The 20,627-nt window shown below is 37.3% G+C and overlaps 1 protein-coding gene and 1 non-coding gene across 3 annotated transcripts in view; both read left to right on the top strand.

The window, feature by feature from the left end:
- LOC117996993 (pseudouridylate synthase RPUSD2-like) overlaps positions 1 to 20,627 on the top strand; it is a 471,791-nt gene that overhangs the window by 130,172 nt on the left and 320,992 nt on the right. The gene's annotated exons all lie outside the window — the stretch shown is intronic.
- On the top strand, positions 8,555 to 8,626 carry TRNAC-GCA (transfer RNA cysteine (anticodon GCA)). Its single transcript has one exon. It is a non-coding gene; the product is annotated as a tRNA-Cys (tRNA).

Genomic DNA, 20,627 nt, shown 5'->3' with positions numbered 1-20,627 from the left:
CTGACTAATCTATCAACGCACAGCTCAAATCAATGGACGAATCGGGCTGAAATTTGGCGTGCAGCTATTATGAGGTATGCATCCGCTAAGTAAGGATTTTTGAAAATTTAACCCCTAAGGACATAAAATAGGGGTTTGAAATTTATGTAGTCCACGCGGACAAAGTCGCAGGCATAAGCTAGTGTAAATATATTACGGCCTAACTCCCGTTTTTCTCGGACTATATCCGACTATACCTAAAACTATGACTATATATTATAGAGTACTAGCGCAGCCTTGAAACATTTTCGTTAAACTGTGGTACTAGCAGATGCCCGCGACTTCGTCCGCGTAAAATTTCTGGTTTCTCATGAGATCTGAAATTTTCCCGCTGCAAAAGGCCTCACTTAAAACATAAAAACTTCTCCCCCCTATTTTACTACCCTTAAGGGGGGAATTTCCCAAATTGAGTTATACAGATTTTTATTATTTAAAGTAAATAACCTAAATGTCGATTTTCACGTCTCTAACTCCAAAAACATAGGAATTTCATACAACCTTCAACCCCCCCTTTCACACCCTTAGGGGGGAATTTTTCAAAACCGTTTCTTAGCTGACACCTACGTCCTAGAAAGAACCTACCTTCCAAATTTCAAGTTTGTAGGCTTTATAGGTTCTGAGATTTCGTGATTAGTCAGTCAGTCAGTGAGTGGTATTTCTCTTTTATATATTTAGATGTATAGACCATAACTAAAAACCTAAATTCTCGCGGGTAAAAGTCGTGGGCAACAGTTAGTTCAAAATAGAGCTAAATAAAGATCAAAGTTTGATCTATATTTACCTATGTTACGTTTGCGCTAAGAACTAGACTTCTGACGTACCTAGGTCACATTTTTTGAGTAAAATGCGTAAAGTCGCGCTATTAGAATGTTTAACGAAAAAATAAAATAAAGTTGCTAACTAACCAAAATGTTCTTTGAACTTCGAATGAAAGAAAATATTTAAAAAATAAATCTTATAAAAATTTCAGCTCTCGCTCCTAGACCGGAAACGAGGAGCGAAAACGGTATCGACGACAAATAACTTCCGGCTCACTTTTTAAAGCACTTTTATAAAAATCCCTGTATCGATACTAAGGCCGGCCAAACACGGACTGCTCGAGCGGTTAGCCAGTGATAGCAAACATACACGGTCCGCTCTTGCAGTCAGAGTCAACAGCTTGAAGCTGCCATCGAGCAGTCAGCTTAACTGCTCAAGCAGTTAGCAATTTCAATGTTCTCAATAAACAAACGATGCGTGCGGGCGGGAAGCGTGCGGTTCACCGTGCTGCCAACCGCCCGAGGCAGTAGCAACTGCTTGAGCGGTTCGTGTATGTACATACGTAGAAGTCTGTAGTTTAATACGCAGTCGCAGCTCGAAGCAGTCCATCCTGACTGCTTCAAGCTGTCCGTGTATGGCCGGTCTAACTAACAGTGCATAATCAATATATTTTTGAAAATATTTATTTTTATTTATTTTATTTAATAGGAAGCCAACGGTATACAAAGAAAACTAATTATGACGACTTATATAAACTTAGGACTATCAATGTATACTCACTTACAGGCTAACTCAACATGCTTAACTAGAACTTCTAAATAGTAAAACTTAAACTAAGACATTCTTTGCGTACCTAAAATCTATAACAATTAAATTAATTACTAAATAAGTTAAAACTACGATGATTCTTACAACTAACAATAAAAACTACAATTAAGACTAACAATAGTACCTACCCTACAATTTCAAAATGAATCTTTAAATATTCTATAGCAGACTTACTATAGAATATTTAAAGATTCATTAGGTGGTTTTTAATTTTGCTTTTAAATAATGAAGCGGAGTGTTGAAAAATATCCAGGTTAGCTTTTCTGAACACATTGTTATAGGATATGACAATTCTATTAAGAGGAGCAGCACTACCAAGGTTACTTTTACATATTCTGGCCCTAAATGTTTGCTTGCTCTTTTATAAGCGATCTTGCGTTTTGCTTTGGTATTGACAGTCGTATTCTATTTAATAAATTTGGACAATCAATATCCCCATTTATAATCTTGTGCAAAAAACAAAGATCCATCATTTCTCTGCGATTGGATAGTGAAAGGGTTTTATAGCGTTTTAAAAGATCATTATAATTATTAATTTCCTTCAAAATATTTTCTTTGTAAGCTACGTGCCGTAAAAATTTCTTTTGCACCCTCTCTATCCTATCCTTATATAATAAATAAAATATAATAATAAAATATATTGTAGGTCAATAAATATATTACACTAATATTATAAAGAGGAAAACTTTGTTTGTTTGTTTGTACTGAATAGGCTCAAAAACTACTGGACCGATTTTAAAAATTCTTTCACCATTCGAAAGCTACATTATCCACGAGTAACATAGGCTATATTTTATTTTGGATAAAAATAGGGTTCCGTAAGATATTTGGGTTTTTCGGACACAAGGTGTAAAAAATCAACCAGAAAAGTTACTTATTTTGCGTACGCTGCCTAAACTATAAAAGATAGAACCATAAAATGTTCTAATTAATTGTAGATCTTATAAATATCTACAAAAAAGTCCGCGACACACTATACCCATCTATGTCGAGTGAGGCACAGCAACCATTTTTTTATTTAAAAATCTTGAATTTTTTTGGACTACATTTAAACGCGTTTATTTTACTCATGCTATTAATCCTTATCAAAATATCAGATTTCATCACTAAGAACAGTTTATGGAGATAATATTTGGTCTTTGAATGATTAAAATTGGACGTTTGGTTTTGAAGTTATGGCGAAATTAAAATATTACGATTTCTGCTGCACGGCCCGTTGTATTTATCTACACTAATTTGTAATATTATAAAGAGGAAAACTTTGTTTGTTTGTTTGTTTGTTTGTTTGTTTGTTTGTTTGTACTGAATAGGCTCAAAAACTACTGGACCGATTTTAAAAATTCTTTCACCATTCGAAAGCTACATTATCCACGAGTAACATAGGCTATATTTTATTTTGGAAAAAAATAGGGTTCCGTAAGATATTTGGGTTTTTCGGACACAAGGTGTAAAAAATCAACCAGAAAAGTTACTTATTTTGCGTACGCTGCCTAAACTATAAAAGATAGAACCATAAAATGTTTTAATTAATTGTAGATCTTATAAATATCTACAAAAAAGTCCGCGACACACTATACCCATCTATGTCGAGTGAGGCACAGCAACCATTTTTTTATTTAAAAATCTTGAATTTTTTTTGGACTACATTTAAACGCGTTTATTTTACTCATGCTATTAATCCTTATCAAAATATCAGATTTCATCACTAAGAACAGTTTATGGAGATAATATTTGGTCTTTGAATGATTAAAATTGGACGTTTGGTTTTGAAGTTATGGCGAAATTAAAATATTACGATTTCTGCTGCACGGCCCGTTGTATTTATCTACACTAATTTGTAATATTATAAAGAGGAAAACTTTGTTTGTTTGTTTGTTTGTTTGTTTGTTTGTTTGTTTGTTTGTTTGTTTGTACTGAATAGGCTCAAAAACTACTGGACCGATTTTAAAAATTCTTTCACCATTCGAAAGCTACATTATCCACGAGTAACATAGGCTATATTTTATTTTGGAAAAAAATAGGGTTCCGTAAGATATTTGGGTTTTTCGGACACAAGGTGTAAAAAATCAACCAGAAAAGTTACTTATTTTGCGTACGCTGCCTAAACTATAAAAGATAGAACCATAAAATGTTCTAATTAATTGTAGATCTTATAAATATCTACAAAAAAGTCCGCGACACACTATACCCATCTATGTCGAGTGAGGCACAGCAACCATTTTTTTATTTAAAAATCTTGAATTTTTTTTGGACTACATTTAAACGCGTTTATTTTACTCATGCTATTAATCCTTATCAAAATAAATGATTTCATCACTAAGAACAGTTTATGGAGATAATATTTGGTCTTTGAATGATTAAAATTGGACGTTTGGTTTTGAAGTTATGGCGAAATTAAAATATTACGATTTCTGCTGCACGGCCCGTTGTATTATATAAAGAGGTAATGTCGTTAAGTTTGTTTGTAGGGGGTAATCTTTAGAACTACTGAACCGATTTTAAAAATTCTTTCACCAGTAGAAAGCTACATTATTCCTGAGTGACATAGGCTATACGGGATCTTTACAAACCTAAATCTACGCGGGCGAAGCCGCGGGGATCAGCTAGTAATATTATAAAGAGGAAAACTTTGTTTGTTTGTTTGTTTGTTTGTACTGAATAGGATCAAAAACTACTGGACCGATTTTAAAAATTCTTTCACCATTCGAAAGCTACATTATCCACGAGTAACATAGGCTATATTTTATTTTGGAAAAAAATAGGGTTCCGTAAGATATTTGGGTTTTTCGGACACAAGGTGTAAAAAATCAACCAGAAAAGTTACTTATTTTGCGTACGCTGCCTAAACTATAAAAGATAGAACCATAAAATGTTCTAATTAATTGTAGATCTTATAAATATCTACAAAAAAGTCCGCGACACACTATACCCATCTATGTCGAGTGAGGCACAGCAACCATTTTTTTATTTAAAAATCTTGAATTTTTTTTGGACTACATTTAAACGCGTTTATTTTACTCATGCTATTAATCCTTATCAAAATAAATGATTTCATCACTAAGAACAGTTTATGGAGATAATATTTGGTCTTTGAATGATTAAAATTGGACGTTTGGTTTTGAAGTTATGGCGAAATTAAAATATTACGATTTCTGCTGCACGGCCCGTTGTTATTATATAAAGAGGTAATGTCGTTAAGTTTGTTTGTAGGGGGTAATCTTTAGAACTACTGAACCGATTTTAAAAATTCTTTCACCAGTAGAAAGCTACATTATTCCTGAGTGACATAGGCTATACGGGATCTTTAAAAACCTAAATCTACGCGGGCGAAGCCGCGGGGATCAGCTAGTATATATATATATCTAAATTAAAAAAAAAAGTTACTGTCATAATGTAAATACTAGAAAAAAAAACTAGTAATGCCCGCCTAATAGTAATCTCCAGATATGCAATTATTTATTTACAATACTTGAGTCAACATACCCTCACTTCACGTTGTTTGCCAAAACCTCACGTACAAATACATTTTGGCAAACAAAAAAAAGTGGCCACGGTGATAAGGACAAAACATGATCATTTTGTCACGTTCTAATAAGAGCTTAAATGCATTTAGCTATCTCGCTTTAACAGTAAGTGTCACAATAGGGCTACTTCTAATAGTCCTTGTTCTAAGAGAAAATATAAGATAACAACCGCTGAGTAAAAACTGGTGTACCTACTCTAATGCGTAGAATAGTAAGCAGACACTGGATAAATATCAGGGAAATGCTAGGACAAAGAGGAAGATTGTAAAACCGTGGAACTAGATTGCATGGCAAACTAAAAAGACGTGAATATCTTTAATCAAATTATAAAGTGGAACGCTTCCAGAGTGCTATTTGTTCCCGAGTTAGCGGAGAATAATGGCCAGAAAATGTTGAGTCATAAATATTCATTTTGTAGCGATGGCAAGTATTAAATGTTAGGTATTATTACTTGTTTCTGCTACTCTTGCAACTTTTACTTTGGTTAATATATTTTTAAATAAACCTGTTCTATTTACAGTTAACGTTCTGTGTGAGTGAATCTATCGTTGAGTTGGGATGATGAATTTATTCGTCTCTTTCTAATCCATTGAAAGTTACACTCGAAATAAACAATTCATTCGATACAAAATTATATTGATGCAAACAACCGTGCTGAATTTGGTTACAAAAGTTCGCGCGACAAAGAATGCGCGACATGGTACCTACGACGAGTCACGATGGCGATTATGTCAATGCATTGTGAGGTTTTAAATTTTGCGCTCATCGTGTTCTAAGTGGCTAATTCTGTTGTACACAATCTCTAAACGAAACTAAAATGGTACATCTAAATCTATTGCTATCCCTTACTCACTAATACTTTAATAAATTGAATTAAGAAAAAAATAAGTTACCAGGACCACATAAAATGTCCATACATTATTAAAGTGCGGCGTGATTATTCATTGTACAAAACCAGTGAGCAAAGAGCACTGAACGCATTCTTGTATTATCTGCTTGATTAAATTTTCATGATTCAATAATTCGATTAGGAAATTTTATTAGCACTAATAATATTTTATTATTGCATTTAACAGAGCCGAGTGTTTACATTTGATCAAAGAGTCGATATTACAATATTGAATTAAGATTGACGCGGGCAACAGATGGGATCTTTATTACGGTACAGCGTTGGTTGGAACGGGACCACTGACCTCTACTAATGGGTACCTACAAGTACGCTGGAACTGCGATTGCTAACGCGTTTTCGAAGCAACTTGATTTTCGCCATTACGCAACTTGATAGGAGCAGTGCTCACATGAAGCTATGTGAGCGTATTCGGAACTACATATATGGAAGTGATGAAACAACTGTCAACATAGTGTCAAAACAAAGACCATATTTAAACACATTGTCAATTTTAATTCCCGGTACGGCCAGTGGGGCCCTAGTGGACTTGTGGGAGGAAGCACTTGGTTTTGATCCTGAATCGACATCTGTCAAGTATTAGGCTTGGGGTTACGTGAAATCAAAGAAAAAATAGTCGTTTCATAACTTGCCTAGCGTCAAATGTAGAAAACATTTGACGCCTGCAAGTGAAGTTGAAGCCCCGACGTGGTGGGGCTTTTAACTACTAGAAAGGGCTATCGCGCTGATCAGTTAAAATAAAATAAGATAAAAATATTTTTTTACTCAATTACAAGTACAGTACAGTTTTTTTTACAAGTACTTACTTTTGAATCATCAAATGCATCTACCACTGGTTTGGACTTTGGAATGCCTTTTACCGAGCTATCATGAGACTCGAAGGGGTCTGCGCGGACGACCCGACGAACTCGGTGGGGCTTTTCGATTCGGCATAAATAAGTGACAATTTGTATGGCATACCTTTTCCAGCGTACTTGTATATATCCATTACAGTGAACGGAACTCATTTCGCTTGAAACACACATTCTCCTAGATGAGAGCAATTTGAATCGAGATACCGGTCTTATTCGAGATGAGGATGTAAGCTGGGAGGAACCGGAAACATTCGACTAGCGTTAAGATTGTTCGTAGGAAAAGGTGATTTTCACAAAATTGCTACTAAACATTCTTTTTTAGGGTTCCGTACCTCAAAAGGAAAACGGAACCCTTATAGGATCACTTTGTTGTATGTCTGTCTGTCTGTCTGTCGGTCTGTCAAGAAACCTACCGGGTACTTCCCGTTGACCTAGAATCATGAAATTTGGCAGGTAGGTAGGTCTTATAGCAGACATTAGGGGAAAAATCTGAAAACCGTGGATTTGTGGTTACATCACACAAAAAAAATTAAATTGTGGTCATGAACTAAAAATTAGTGGGTATTTTCAATTTTCGAAGTAAGATAACTATATCAAATGGCTTCACCTGTGCATGCTAAAACAGATTTTTATTTATTTTTATGCTTCATAGTTTTATGAGTTATCGTGCAAAATGTCGAAAACATACGACCGTAGTACGAAAACCTAGTTGCGCGAGCCTGACTCGCATTTGGCCGGTTTTTTTTTAATTTATAAATTAGCGCTTAGCTGCAAGAAGCGCTTAGCTGAAGATGCCTATTCACTCTTGAATTTCAGGTGCCCATATTAAAAATGGCAACATGCATGGCTCCTGCTAACTGTGGTTTAAATCCATTCATCCAGAAGTCGCGAGCATTATCTTACTCTAAATAAAAAAACCGATAGACTTTGGGGTCCCAAGGTGCTGGAATGGCGATTGGCGACCTCGCACCGAAAAGCGCGGCATAGACCGCCACGACATCTAATGAGTCGCAAAGAGCCGCTGGATTCGAGTAGCGCAAGACTAGGGTACCTTTTATGTTCTATGTCAAATGTCTTATGACAAGAGACCTATGCCCAGCAGTGGACGTCTATCGTTCGACGACGAAGCGAAAGAAACCGGTGTCAGGTCTGTGGTCCGTGATCTACAGCGACAGTTTCCTATCACCATCATCATCTTTACCCATCGCTGGCCTACTACTGACACCAGGTCTTCTCTCAGAATGAGAAGACCTGTCTACCACGCTGGCCATGTCCGGATTGGTAGACTTGTCACTTGACACACCTTTGAGGACATTACGTAGAACTCTCAGGCTACGGATTTCCTCACGATGTTTTCCTTCACCGTTAAAGCAAGTTATATTTCATTGCTTTAAAAGACACATTATTTCCGAAGCTATAATACATTAATTTTATACCTTCTATCAGCAATGTAATAGAATAGTCCATATTATTATTATCATTTGAATGGAATTAAGGTCACGTTTAAAGTAACTGCCTGCGCAATAATACTCGTATCATCACGATGCAGCGTAGGTCGTGAAAATTGATAAACAATTACGTCATCATAGTATTCATTATCACGTATTTGTAATACGATTCACATTTTCAACACACAAGTCATCGGGGATATAGCTCAGTGGTAGAGCATTCGACTGCAGATCGAGAGGTCCCCGGTTCAAACCCGGGTGTCCCCTGATAAACACTTTTTTAATTTTCTTTTTTTTACAAATTCCTAATATTATTTTAATTTTAGTGTCCTTCAATCAATGCAATTTCTGTGTTTGTAATTATTTTATCAAAGATTTTCATAATTTATGTTATTATGAAGGTTTTAGGTTTTCCATAAGGGTAGACTAGATTGACCTTAATTTCTAGACCTGTCTTTTCGCAGAATACTAAATAGTACCATCCAGGATCTTGTGCCTGAACGGGGCAAATTTGAAGTTAATATTGTAATGAAATTGAAGAATCCATACTATGAATTAATTCATACTAGATGTATTGTACGCGTCAAGTCGAAATGGCAATACGGGAGGGAACGTCCCGCACATCTACACAGTTCCAGCGCTAACTTGGTGCTAGCGAACGCGGGTGTCCCTCCGCCTTATACCCCGATTGCCACCTCAAACTGTCGTAGACTATATATAATAATATGTAGGTATATAATCATACTATACTCTGATTTTTAATTCGGTGGAATTCTGACGTTGTCATTTTTATACAGGCAGTTATTTGTATGAAAAACAGTATGACCACCACCTGAAGTTCGATTTTACCCCAAATTTCATTAAATCCCTATCAATATAAAAAGCCCTAAGACATAACTTCGCACTAAAATAGGGTGCAATCTTTAACAGTGGAAAGTGGAAAGTGGAAACTGGCAGCAATGGGATCGGTTGATTTGAGGATGTAATCTTGACTTATATGTTGAACATTTCTAAGTTTGTTTTTAGTTCCTTTTAATTTTAATCATCTTGATGTGCCTAAAAGTACACGCTTAGGTTATGATTCAGGATTTTTTAAGAAATTCTTTCACAAAAACCTTGTTCTTTACGAAAACAACGAAAAATCGGCCAAATCGGTTGATTTGTTCTCAAGTGATGATCTTACATACATGCGGCAATTGATTTATGTACTTAAATTTACCTATGTACAACATTTAAAGTTTTCTTCTTTGTGGGAATTGTTTTATCTCTGGTAACATTAAGAAACGTCAGAATTCCACGGAATTAAAAATTAGACTATAGTGTCTACAGTGCGACTAGGCTATCTTGGCGCGTGGCGAAAATCGGAACGAACGTTGCCGTCAAATGTCTTCTTTGTTCTTATATATTGTATACTAGCTGACCCTGCGAACTTCGTTCTGCCTAACAGTCGATTCAAATTTTTAATTTTTTTTTAAATATCAATTCACTATCAGAAATTCTAAAATCCCCACGATTTAGGACTTCAGTACTTTGCAGCATCAGGATTGAGGAGTTAGGATCCGAAGTTCAATGATGTAGCCTATGCTTGGTACCTAAAATAATTTTGCATCATCCGCAGTTCCTGAAACATTATAGTTTAGGAGTGCTGTACCCTACATCATCAGGGTTGAGGAGTTGAGACTTGAAGTCTGAGAATAAAGTCGTTGCTTGGTACCTACAATATGAATTCACTATGAACACTTCCTGAATCTTGATAACTCAGGCGGGCAGTAACCCTGCAGCATCAGGATTAAGGAGTTGAATCCAGAATTTTTTCACCACGAAAACTTTTTTGTTGATTTAAAAAAAAATTGCAAATCGGTCCAGAAACCTCGAATAAATCGATGTAGAAAAAAGAACCACCTCATTTTTGACCGTCGTCGGTTAAAAACCGATTACCTTGAAATATTTACGGAACAATTTTTAAAATATCCCCTTTCTAAAAAAAAAAGAATGAATGAAATCGGACTACGCGTTAATGAATTACAACTCAGTATACATTTTAACTTTCATCCCCTCTCCTACGGGAACCATGCTGAATTTCGGGATAAAAAGTATCCTATATTCTTCCTCATAGTATGACCTCAAACGTACCAAGTTTCATTGGAATCCATTCAGTAGTTTCAGCGTGATGCGCGGCCGTGATACAGACAGACAGACAGACAGACACAGACAGACAGACAGACAGACAGATAGACAGACAGACAGACAAAAATGAAAAAAATTACAGTTTTGTGTTCAGTATCGATTATAGAGTGCCCTCGAAAAAAAAATTTCAAAATATCTTCAATGTACAGAATTTGACCTGTTACAGTTTTATTATAAGTATTGATTGAATATTCTAAGCCTTTGTTCTCCAACAGCACCCCCCTGTCAATGTCATTCAAGTGCCAAGAGAGCCTTGTCGCACTATAGTTCAACACTCTTCCTATTACGATTCACAAAATACATCCCGCTGACAGACTGGACGCAGTACGGAACCCTTAAAAAACACAGAAAGAAGGTCTTTTAACAGATATCATTTTCTAGAATTTACGACATTATTGTCTGATTGATTGCTCATTTGAGACTTCGGTTCGCTTCGCTTATTTTGCAAAGGCTTACTTAAACCCGCAGGTGCACTTCGAAATGAGACTCGCTTCGAAAGAATTTATTCCATACGCTCAGATATTGTATTAGAAAGCTCTAAAGTTATAAAGGCTTGGTATTATTTTGATATAGATTGATTATACTTCTTATATTATTCTTATTTTTTATGAATGAAGTCGTTAAAATTGCGGTCAGGTAAAAAGAACTCTCACCTTGACCTGTGCAGTGGGTTTATCAATTTATAGGGTTTCGTACTAAAATCTGAAACTAAGGCGGCCGGGCGGTTCAAATCCCACCCGTTGCACTATTGTCGTACCTACTCCTAGCACAAGCTTTACGCTTAGTTGGCGGGGAAAAGGTAATATTAATCATGATGAGCATAGCTAATTTTCTTTAAAAAAAATGGTAAAAAGGAACTCTCTGTTAGCTCGGTAGGTATCTGTATTATCAACACAATGTAGGGAGTATTAAAATACATAATGTATATTTTAATAATAATATACTAAATATGGGTGATAATAAAATAAATATATAAAAATACAATAAGCTTTTGAATTACAATAACTGCAAAAACATAACGCTCACGCATTTTACGCGCGTGAAAACAAAGTAAACAAGAAAACTATTACAATTTGATAACAATAGAGAAAACATATTTTTGCATGAATGTTGTTATTTGAGGTTATTACAATAGCCCGTTGCCGAAGCCAAACGAAGCAAAGGTTTTCCAATCTGTACCCGTAGTACAAGATTTTACGTCTCACCAAACGAAACCAAATTCGAGAGTCGAAATACTTCCGCGTTACAGTAAAATGGACCTAAACAGCCTTGAATTGAAGTCAAATATTCAATGCCACTGATTTTAATTTCGCAATGTTTCCGCTTGGAGCGCTGGCTGTAGAAGTGTAGACAAACTTGAGCTTTAAAACAAGGCATCCAGTTTACTGTAACGCGGAAGTATTTCGACTCTCGAATTTGGTTTCGTTTGGTGAGACGTAAAATCTTGTACTACGGGTACTGAGCCATAACGGGATTCCGTTGAAAAAGAAGGCAAAAACAACAAAGCAACAGTGTACCCGACGCTCGCTGATTTCAGGCACAGCGCTGAAAGAATTCGCAACCCTACCTACGGTTTCGATTTGGTTATTTTTGCTACCTGACTTCAATCCCATTCAGTTTTATTCTCTAACTTCGCTTTCAACGCTGACGCAGCGGTTAAATGTAACGACTAACGTCATTTACGAAATTGCGTCATTTTCTCTCTAATAAACGCGCATTAAACCGGCGCATAAACTGAAATCTGTGTAGCAGAAAAAATCGTGATATATCGTGTTTTGTCAGACAGAAGCAGAACCATTCAATTTAATTATATGACCCCCAGACGATTCTTAAATTATACTTATGATCAAAATATGATTAAAATAAAACTTATGTTTTCTCTTGTGCTCTATCTTGCTTACTCGTTTGGGTAAAAATACGCACTTTCCAGCGATTGAATGCATTTTAACGCTGCATCCAAAATAGTTTACCAAAAGTTTTTTGGCTACAACAGAAAGAGACGATCTTAATGCAACAGTGTTTATCACTACAATTATTAATATCTTAACGGCGAACTCAATGACGAAATTATTGAACTAGAGAATAAAATAACAGCTAAGCTGACTTCAATACCCTTTCAATGGTGATTTTTCCCAGTATTCCAGAATTTTATTAATGGTATTGGTAGAATCTGTTTTCTATTGTTATGTCACGAAAGTTTAAAATGATTTTTTTAAAGAATATTAGCCATGTTAAATGACTAATATTCCCCTTTCCTCTCGAGGAGTAGGTACGACAACAGTGCAACGAGCGGGGTTTGAACCGTCGACCTTTCGGTTTTCAGTCCACTCCTTTACCGGTTGAGCTATTGAGGCTCTATTTTAAAATCTTATAGGTACATATACACTTAGAATCTGCATTACCTTAGTTTTCCTGCGATTTACCGTAAAAAGCTTAAGATAGACACACACTCGTAGGTATTTATAATAGTAGTATAGGGACACTATCATTGTTGATATGTCACTCAGTTTATTCTTTCATACGTGAGATCCAGTTTCGTGGTCGCAGCTTTGGTAGATTTATTAGGTACGTGCACGAACTCCGAAACGAGCTGGACAATACAGCTAGCGGACCACTCCACATAACTGTCAGAAACAAGCTCGTAATGGAATAGTAGGTCTACATCAGTTTTAGGAGGTTTTATTTATTCTATTTATTAATTATACTTTACTAGCTGACGCCCGCGACATCGTTCGCGTGGATTTAGGTTTTTAAAAATTTTCCGGGAAAAAAGTACTCCAGGCTTTTAACTATAGGTACCCATGCGAAAAGTCACGTCGATCCGTTGCTCCGTTGTGACGTGATTGAAGGACAAATCAACAAAAAAACACACTTTCCCATTTATAATAAGGGTACTGATTGCACACAACACAAAGTAAACCTATCAAAAAAGCATACAAGGATACGGATTTTATTTTTTGAGCAGATTGCTCACCCAAAAGTTCTTTGTCAAGAACTAATTCATTCTAGAATTAGATTATATGGACCGATTTTATTCATCTGCGTGGATTTAGGTGTTTTGAAATGCCGTAGCCCCGTCGGCACCCTTCGTGTACGGAACCTCGCTATGGCTAATCGCTCCCACATCTCGCCTGTGTAACTATCAGATATGCTCTATATAGACATCTCCGTCGAACGATTGTATGAAGCATGGAGCTATGAATCAATTACCAAGCTTCTGTATGAATTACAGGTCGAGATGGAAATCGGCGGGGTGATTACGTAAAACGTTGCAGTAGCGACAGCAGTAGCAATTGCGACTTCATCGCGAGTTCATTTGCTGTCTCTCTTCTTCTTCTTGTTATTTTGCTTTGTGGCTATTGCTGTCTTTCTCTAGCCGGACGTTAGACAGCAATGATCGCGAGATTAACGCATGTCGCAAGCCTGTCGCGTGTATACGTAATCACCCCTCGGGATGGGGACGCCCTGCACACCCGCACAGCCCCCGCGCTTATCCGTTGAGGGACAGCGGTAGTTACGGGCGGGGCATCACCCCGCCTCACAACCCCGATTGCTATCTCGACCTGTCGCGTACTATAGCTATCTGAGCACATTAATATAGACTATTAGAGCACTCATACTAGGTTGAGCTCGTAACAATATGGCAGATGGCCCCCATTGTTGGTTCACAGAGCTTGGCCGCTTGCCACGGCAGCTGGTGGGTGGGTTTGAACAAAAGTAGGCGTAGTATTGTCCGCTCGCCCAATCGACGCCGATTGTTTAAAGGCGGGTGTAATTAGCGACACTAACGATATTTACCTACTCGATTGATGATAAGTAGGTACAGGTATGTCGAAATTCATTTGATTACTTTTTGCAATTTAGTCTTTGCAAACTTTAATTTTTGTTGACGCGTACAAGATTACGAACGTGCGCTAAAATCTACTGTTAATTAATATTCGTTTCAACCACGATTGGGTAACCTAGTATATTTTTTTATATTGTAATCTTATATTGATTTATAATTTTGTTAACACTAGTTGGTGCCCGCGACTTCGTTCGTCCGCGTGGAATTAGGTTTTTTAAAAATCCCGTGGGAACTCTTTGATTTTCCGGGATAAAAAGTCTATCTCAGTCTCCAGGTCTTTATCTAGGTATACCCATGCACAAAATCACGTCAATCCGTTACACCGTTGCGACATGATGACGTGATGACGTGGACAACCCAATAAACCAACAAACCAACAAACAAACACACTTTTGCATTTATAATAAGGGTACTGATTATTTAAATAAGGTATGCAATGCAATGCTCAAATACTAAGTCAAAGACACGCTTTTTCTTTTATATTTTGTATGTAGGTACGTGGTATAATAATAATTAATCCAAGAACTGGCTGATACCCCACGACTTTGTCGTGGGTTTAGTTTTCCAGTGGGAACTCTTTGATTTTTTGGTAAAAAAGTAGCCTATGTTACTCTTCGTCCTTTCATCTAACTCTATGTCAAAAATCAAGAAAATTGGTTGCTTGGTTAGGGCGAGAAGGAAGAACAAACAAACAAACAATCAAACAAACACCTTTTGGCATGTATAGTATGGGTCAGTCTGATATTGCAGTCAAGCGCTTACTTGGGTTATTCACTACTTCTCGACCCAATAGAGCGAAATCCAAACATCAAATCGGGATTCGGTTCAACCGTTTTCCGATACAACGCGTCTGACATTAGTTGTGAAGGTGATCGCAACAGGTGAGCACACTGAGTGAACTGGACCCCAGCCAAGCGTCTGCTAGTTACCCACTATGACTATAGCTACAGCCGTGAGAGTGCCCGGGGAGTGCTGAGGAAGTGAATAACATGTCATTTAATCTATGTAAATGACATATCAGTTATATGTTATACGAAATCTATTAGACATCCGCTCAGAAAGGGTTCTTGAAAATTCAATCCCTAAGGGGGTTAAATAGGGGTTTTAAATTTGTGTAGTCAAAGTTGTGTATTTGTGTAGTTGGTATAAGCTAGTGACCCATAAATTAATTAATTAGGCAAATTGACCAGTTAGTTGTATATAGATGTGTATAGAATTGATATCAGAGTCTACTGTGACTTGTAGCAGAAATCTAAAATTGAAATCTATAGAAAATACCTACCCACTTTGTCTTCTAAACAAGCAATTAGAAAATTCAGCAATTTATTGACATGCCGCATATATATTGACACTGCAGATATATTAAAACCTATAGATAAGGGTTTTCCTGTTGACCTAAAATAATGGCAAGAAGCTAGATCTTACAGCACAAGTAAACGAAATTAATTAATTGTTAGGTAAGCGTACCTATCACATGTTTTTTTTTTTGCGATTACAAACTTATTTGCAGTTGAAGATCCGCAATACGACCGTTAATATCAATTCAAGGGATTGCAACAAAGTATTTCACTATCGTCATTTTACAAGCAGAATGTCAACTTCAAGTAATGTAAAAAGAAATAGTTGCATCTTAGTTGCCAATAGCGGCTTAAAGTATTACAAGTAACACTAAGCTGCAGCTGGCCTAGATGCGGTTCTTTCTTTTTTTTTGCAAAAGCAGTATCAAGTAGAATCGAAGATTATTTCTTGATAGTCTAGATTCTCTGTGGGATTGAACAGTTTTATACGGTTACGAACTTTGATGGGGCTGGATTAAAAACTTTTTTAAGGTTCCGTATTGAAAGGCTGCCAATAGAACCCTATTACTATTCCACTGTCCGTCTGTCTGTCAGCAGTTGTGTGGCACATGAACCGTAATAGGTAGAGAGTTGAAATTTTCTATTGCAGCGTGGCATATTATGGCCTAAACCCTTCTCACTTTGAGAGGAGACCCCTGCTCAGTTTTGCAGGGTTGAACATGATGATGATGATATATTACGAATTGTATACCTACGCATATGCGCGCCTTTAGTGTAAAAGGCCTGATGTGCAGTTAAAGTTGCTCGCCCTAGACGTGAGTCTGAATTCATACTTTTTACAGTATAAAAACTCTTTGTATAGACATTTATTTTATAAGTTTCTTTTTAAGATACTTTATAAAGCTTCGGTTAGAGACTTTTAAAACGCGTATAAAATACCTTCCTGTTTTCTTTTTCAGGTACCTACTTATTGGATTTATAGGACTTTTAGTGCTTCCTCGTTCAAGAAATTGATTTCTGGGTAAGTTTAATTTTTAATTTCCTGTGAGCATCTATCAAATGCAATGTATGAAAAACTATCATCATCATCATCATCACCAACAACAACCGATTGGCCGTCATCTCGTCATATAATTTCCTATCTTTCGCCAAACAGAAAAGTTGCAAAACACACCTAAACAAAAAAGCCTCAGTGCTTGAAGACCAAAGTCTTCGAACAGTGCGTGTTGCCAGTGATAACATATGGATCCGAGACATGGTCGCTAACTATGGGCCTCATAAGAAAGCTCAGAGTCACTCAGCGGGCGATGGAGAGAGCTATGCTTGGAGTTTCTCTACGTGATCGAATTCAGAAATTAGGAGATCCGTAGGAGAACTAGAGTAACCGACATAGCTCAACGGGTTGCGAAGCTTAAATGGCAATGGGCAGGGCACATAGTTCGTAAAACCGATTGACATTGGGGTCCCAAGGTGCTGGAATGGCGACCTCGCACCGGAAGAAGCAGCGTTGGAAGACCCCCCCACTAGGTGGACGGACGACATCAGACGAGTTGCAGGGAGCCGCTGAATTAAGGCGGCGCACGACCGTGGCGTGTGGAAGTCCCTACAAGAGTGTCCCTACATGTCCAGCAGTGGACGTCTATCGATGATGATGATGATGATGAAACAGGAAGTCCAAGTTAGATTGAAATAAAAAAAATCAATTACTATGACAAACATAGGTACACCGAGTAGTTTTACAAGCTTATTCCAATTTTTCACTTTTAAATACTTACGGAAAACTAAAAATGCTCTCAACTCAAAAAAGAACAGTGACTTTGTAATTAAAACACGTCTACAACAACAAAGCATTCTCTATGCGGGGCCGGGAGTAATCTCGGACGTTCTAATGTTTTTAATTTTATGCCAAAAGTATCAAGATTGAACGTGTGACATAATTAGTTTTTTCATAACCTTGCTTTTGACCATCTTTTGACACTTTGTAATTAATAAAATCTTTACTGCTGACACGTGCTGACAACGGGCACTATACCTATGTGTACCTAGACCTACTATGCTACCATTCGCCCTCCCGCTACTAAACATGAAGGAAAAACAGTTTAAACGTACAACCACAACTATTTGGCATCATCATCATGATCAACCCATCGCCGGCTCACTACAGAGCACAGGTCTCCTCTCAGAGTGAGAAGAGTTTTGACCATAGTCTACCACGCTGGCCATGTGCGGATTGGTAGACTTCACACACACCTTTGAGAACTCGCAGGCATGCAGGTTTACTCACGATGTTTTCCTTCACCGTTAAAGCAAGTGATATTTAATTACCTAAAACGCACGTAACTCCGAAAAGTTAGAGGTGCGTGCCCGGAATCGAACCCCCGATCTCCGATTAGAAGGCCGACGTCCTAACCACTAAGCTATCATAGCAACTATTTTTGCGACACTTTATCTAATGTGCCATGCCTGCACTGGCTGCATCATCATGGTCTGATTGCAGCTAAGCGCTTGTCTATAAAATAAAAAAATGTACAAATAAGCTGTTATCTGTTGATTAAAGTGATTAGGCGTGGATGAGGCAGTTTTTTTTTTTTTTTTGAAAGCTGTACCACACATTACCAGTTAGGTTATCCCGGCGCCTCTAATACTTGAGTAGTAAAGTCAAAAGACCTCAAGTAGAAGAAAAGCCGGAATAAAGTATGTCATGTGTGGCACAACCCGAAAAAAAAGGTCCCTACTCAGCATAAATGCCATGAGATGAAATGGAAGCGGGCTCTTAGAAGTGAAATGCCAGATAAACGCAACTCGTACCCCTTGTTTGTGCGTGTCACTTTTGCCAATCGAGTGATAACTGGCCATGGCCGAAGCCTCCCATCACACCAGGTCAGAACTGATTTAGACATTATGCAGAATGACCCAGCCGGTAATCGAACCCAGGACCTCTTATCAAACCACAGGCATCGCGTGGCAGCTTTAAATGGAGAAGCTTTCGCATGATGACCTTCTTTCCGAAGAACTTCGTTCCGAAGCAGGCACCCGATGATGATGATGATGATTACGTCGGAAGGGCATCAAAATCGTTGTCATTTCATTAAACCCATTGATGTCGGAGGAATCAATGCTTAAACCCATAGGTATACATACTTTTCACTTTATTTGTCCCCTGACATTATGTTGGCACCATTTGCAAATCACACAATAATGAACCTTGTGCTCTAAGGAATAAAGCTAACAAAGCAATGCTGCCAACATGCTAATTCCTCGATGACAGCTATGACAAGAGTTATTGCAGTCAGCTGTGACCTGTGTATTTGGTTATATAAGAACAATACACTGTCCGAAAGGCGCTGGGGCCATGTATTGTCAATCAATAGCGAGATTAACTAGCGAGTCTTAACGCTACATCGATTTCGTTTCGACGGCTGTCTATGCTCGTTTACATTTAAATGATCGTCGTAACAGGTTTATATTTTGTTCTATTGTGTTTTATAAGGTTAGGACGTATCAACACCCATATTATAAATGCGAAATTGTGTTTGTTTGTTGTTTATCCTTCAATCATGCCGCAACAGTCATTTTGCATGGATTCTCAGGGATGCAGGTTTTTTACGATGTTTTCCTTCACCGAAGCAAATGCTATTTGATTGTTTAAAATCGTACATAACTCCGAAAAGTTAGAGGTGAGATAGAACCCCCGGCTTCCTGAATAGAAAGCTGACGTCTAAACCATTAGTATTAACTATCACCGCTTTTACCTCCTTATAAAACAGTCATAATCTTATGAGTGCTTTGTACTTTTTAAGAAAGAATGAAAACTAGTTTATCCATCTTGTGCCTAAAGTACAAACTTAAGTCTATGAATGGTTAGTAGGTAGTAGTTAGTATTCTAATATAAAATCAGTACCCTTATTATAAATGCGAAAGTGTGTTTGTTTGTTGGTTTGTTGGTTTGTCCTTCAATCACGTCGCAACGGTACAACGGATTGACGTGATTTTGCATGGGTATAGATAAAGACCTGGAGAGTGACATGGGCTACTTTTTATCCCGGAAAATCAAAGAGTTCCCATAAAATTTAAAAAAAAACCTAATTACATGCAGACGAAGTCGCGGGCATCAGCTAGTACTTAATAATTACTTAAAATGAGTTCCTGCACCCACATGGTACAGGATGAAATGGCCCCAACTCAGCATTATTGCTGCAGGTTTAAAAAAAACCTGAGCGCTGGTATTCTGCCGGGACCAAAAAGAGTGACACGCACAAGCTCAGAGCTCAACAGTTTTCACAACCGTCTTTAGTCAACTTCTTATGATAAAATGTTCATAAATCTGGACTTTGTAATTTCTAATTAGCACTTTGTAGTTTCACTTAAGCACAAGGTTACAGCGGTCGGAACATTTTGTAAATTATTTAGCGGCGTTTAATTTGAGGGTAAAGTGGTAACCGAGGCTCATCTCTGTAAGGCCGCTTTTAACCAAAGAAGCATTATCTTGTACAGTACGCGGCAGAAAGTAATGACCATCGGCCTTTAGAATGACATTTTGGCTTTGTAGAGCGATGTCTCTGTCACTCAGACCTACACCAATATACAAGTATTCTGGTCAAAGTCAAAGTCAAAGTCAAATGATTTATTCAAAATAGGTAATAAATTACTCTTATTGATTGTCTGGTATAGTGTTAGATTTGTAAGATAATATTATAAGATTTGTGGTGATAATTATAACGCAAACTTAAAACTAAAGCTACGAGGGTTCCAAACGCGCCCAGGTCTGAGAAGAGCCCACAACAAACTCAGCCGGGTATTCTTTTTATTATCACCACTTTACAAATTTATTGAAACTTATTAGAACTATCACAAAGTCGTTAAGCAACTCATTCCCAAGCTTGCTTATCATTTAAATAATCCTTTACATTGTAATAGGATTTTTCAATTAGTTTAC

The sequence above is a fragment of the Maniola hyperantus genome, chromosome 1 (assembly GCF_902806685.2).
Source record: "Maniola hyperantus chromosome 1, iAphHyp1.2, whole genome shotgun sequence".
NCBI classification, from domain to species: Eukaryota; Metazoa; Arthropoda; class Insecta; order Lepidoptera; family Nymphalidae; genus Maniola; species Maniola hyperantus.
This window is presented reverse-complemented; position numbering and strand designations above follow the sequence as displayed.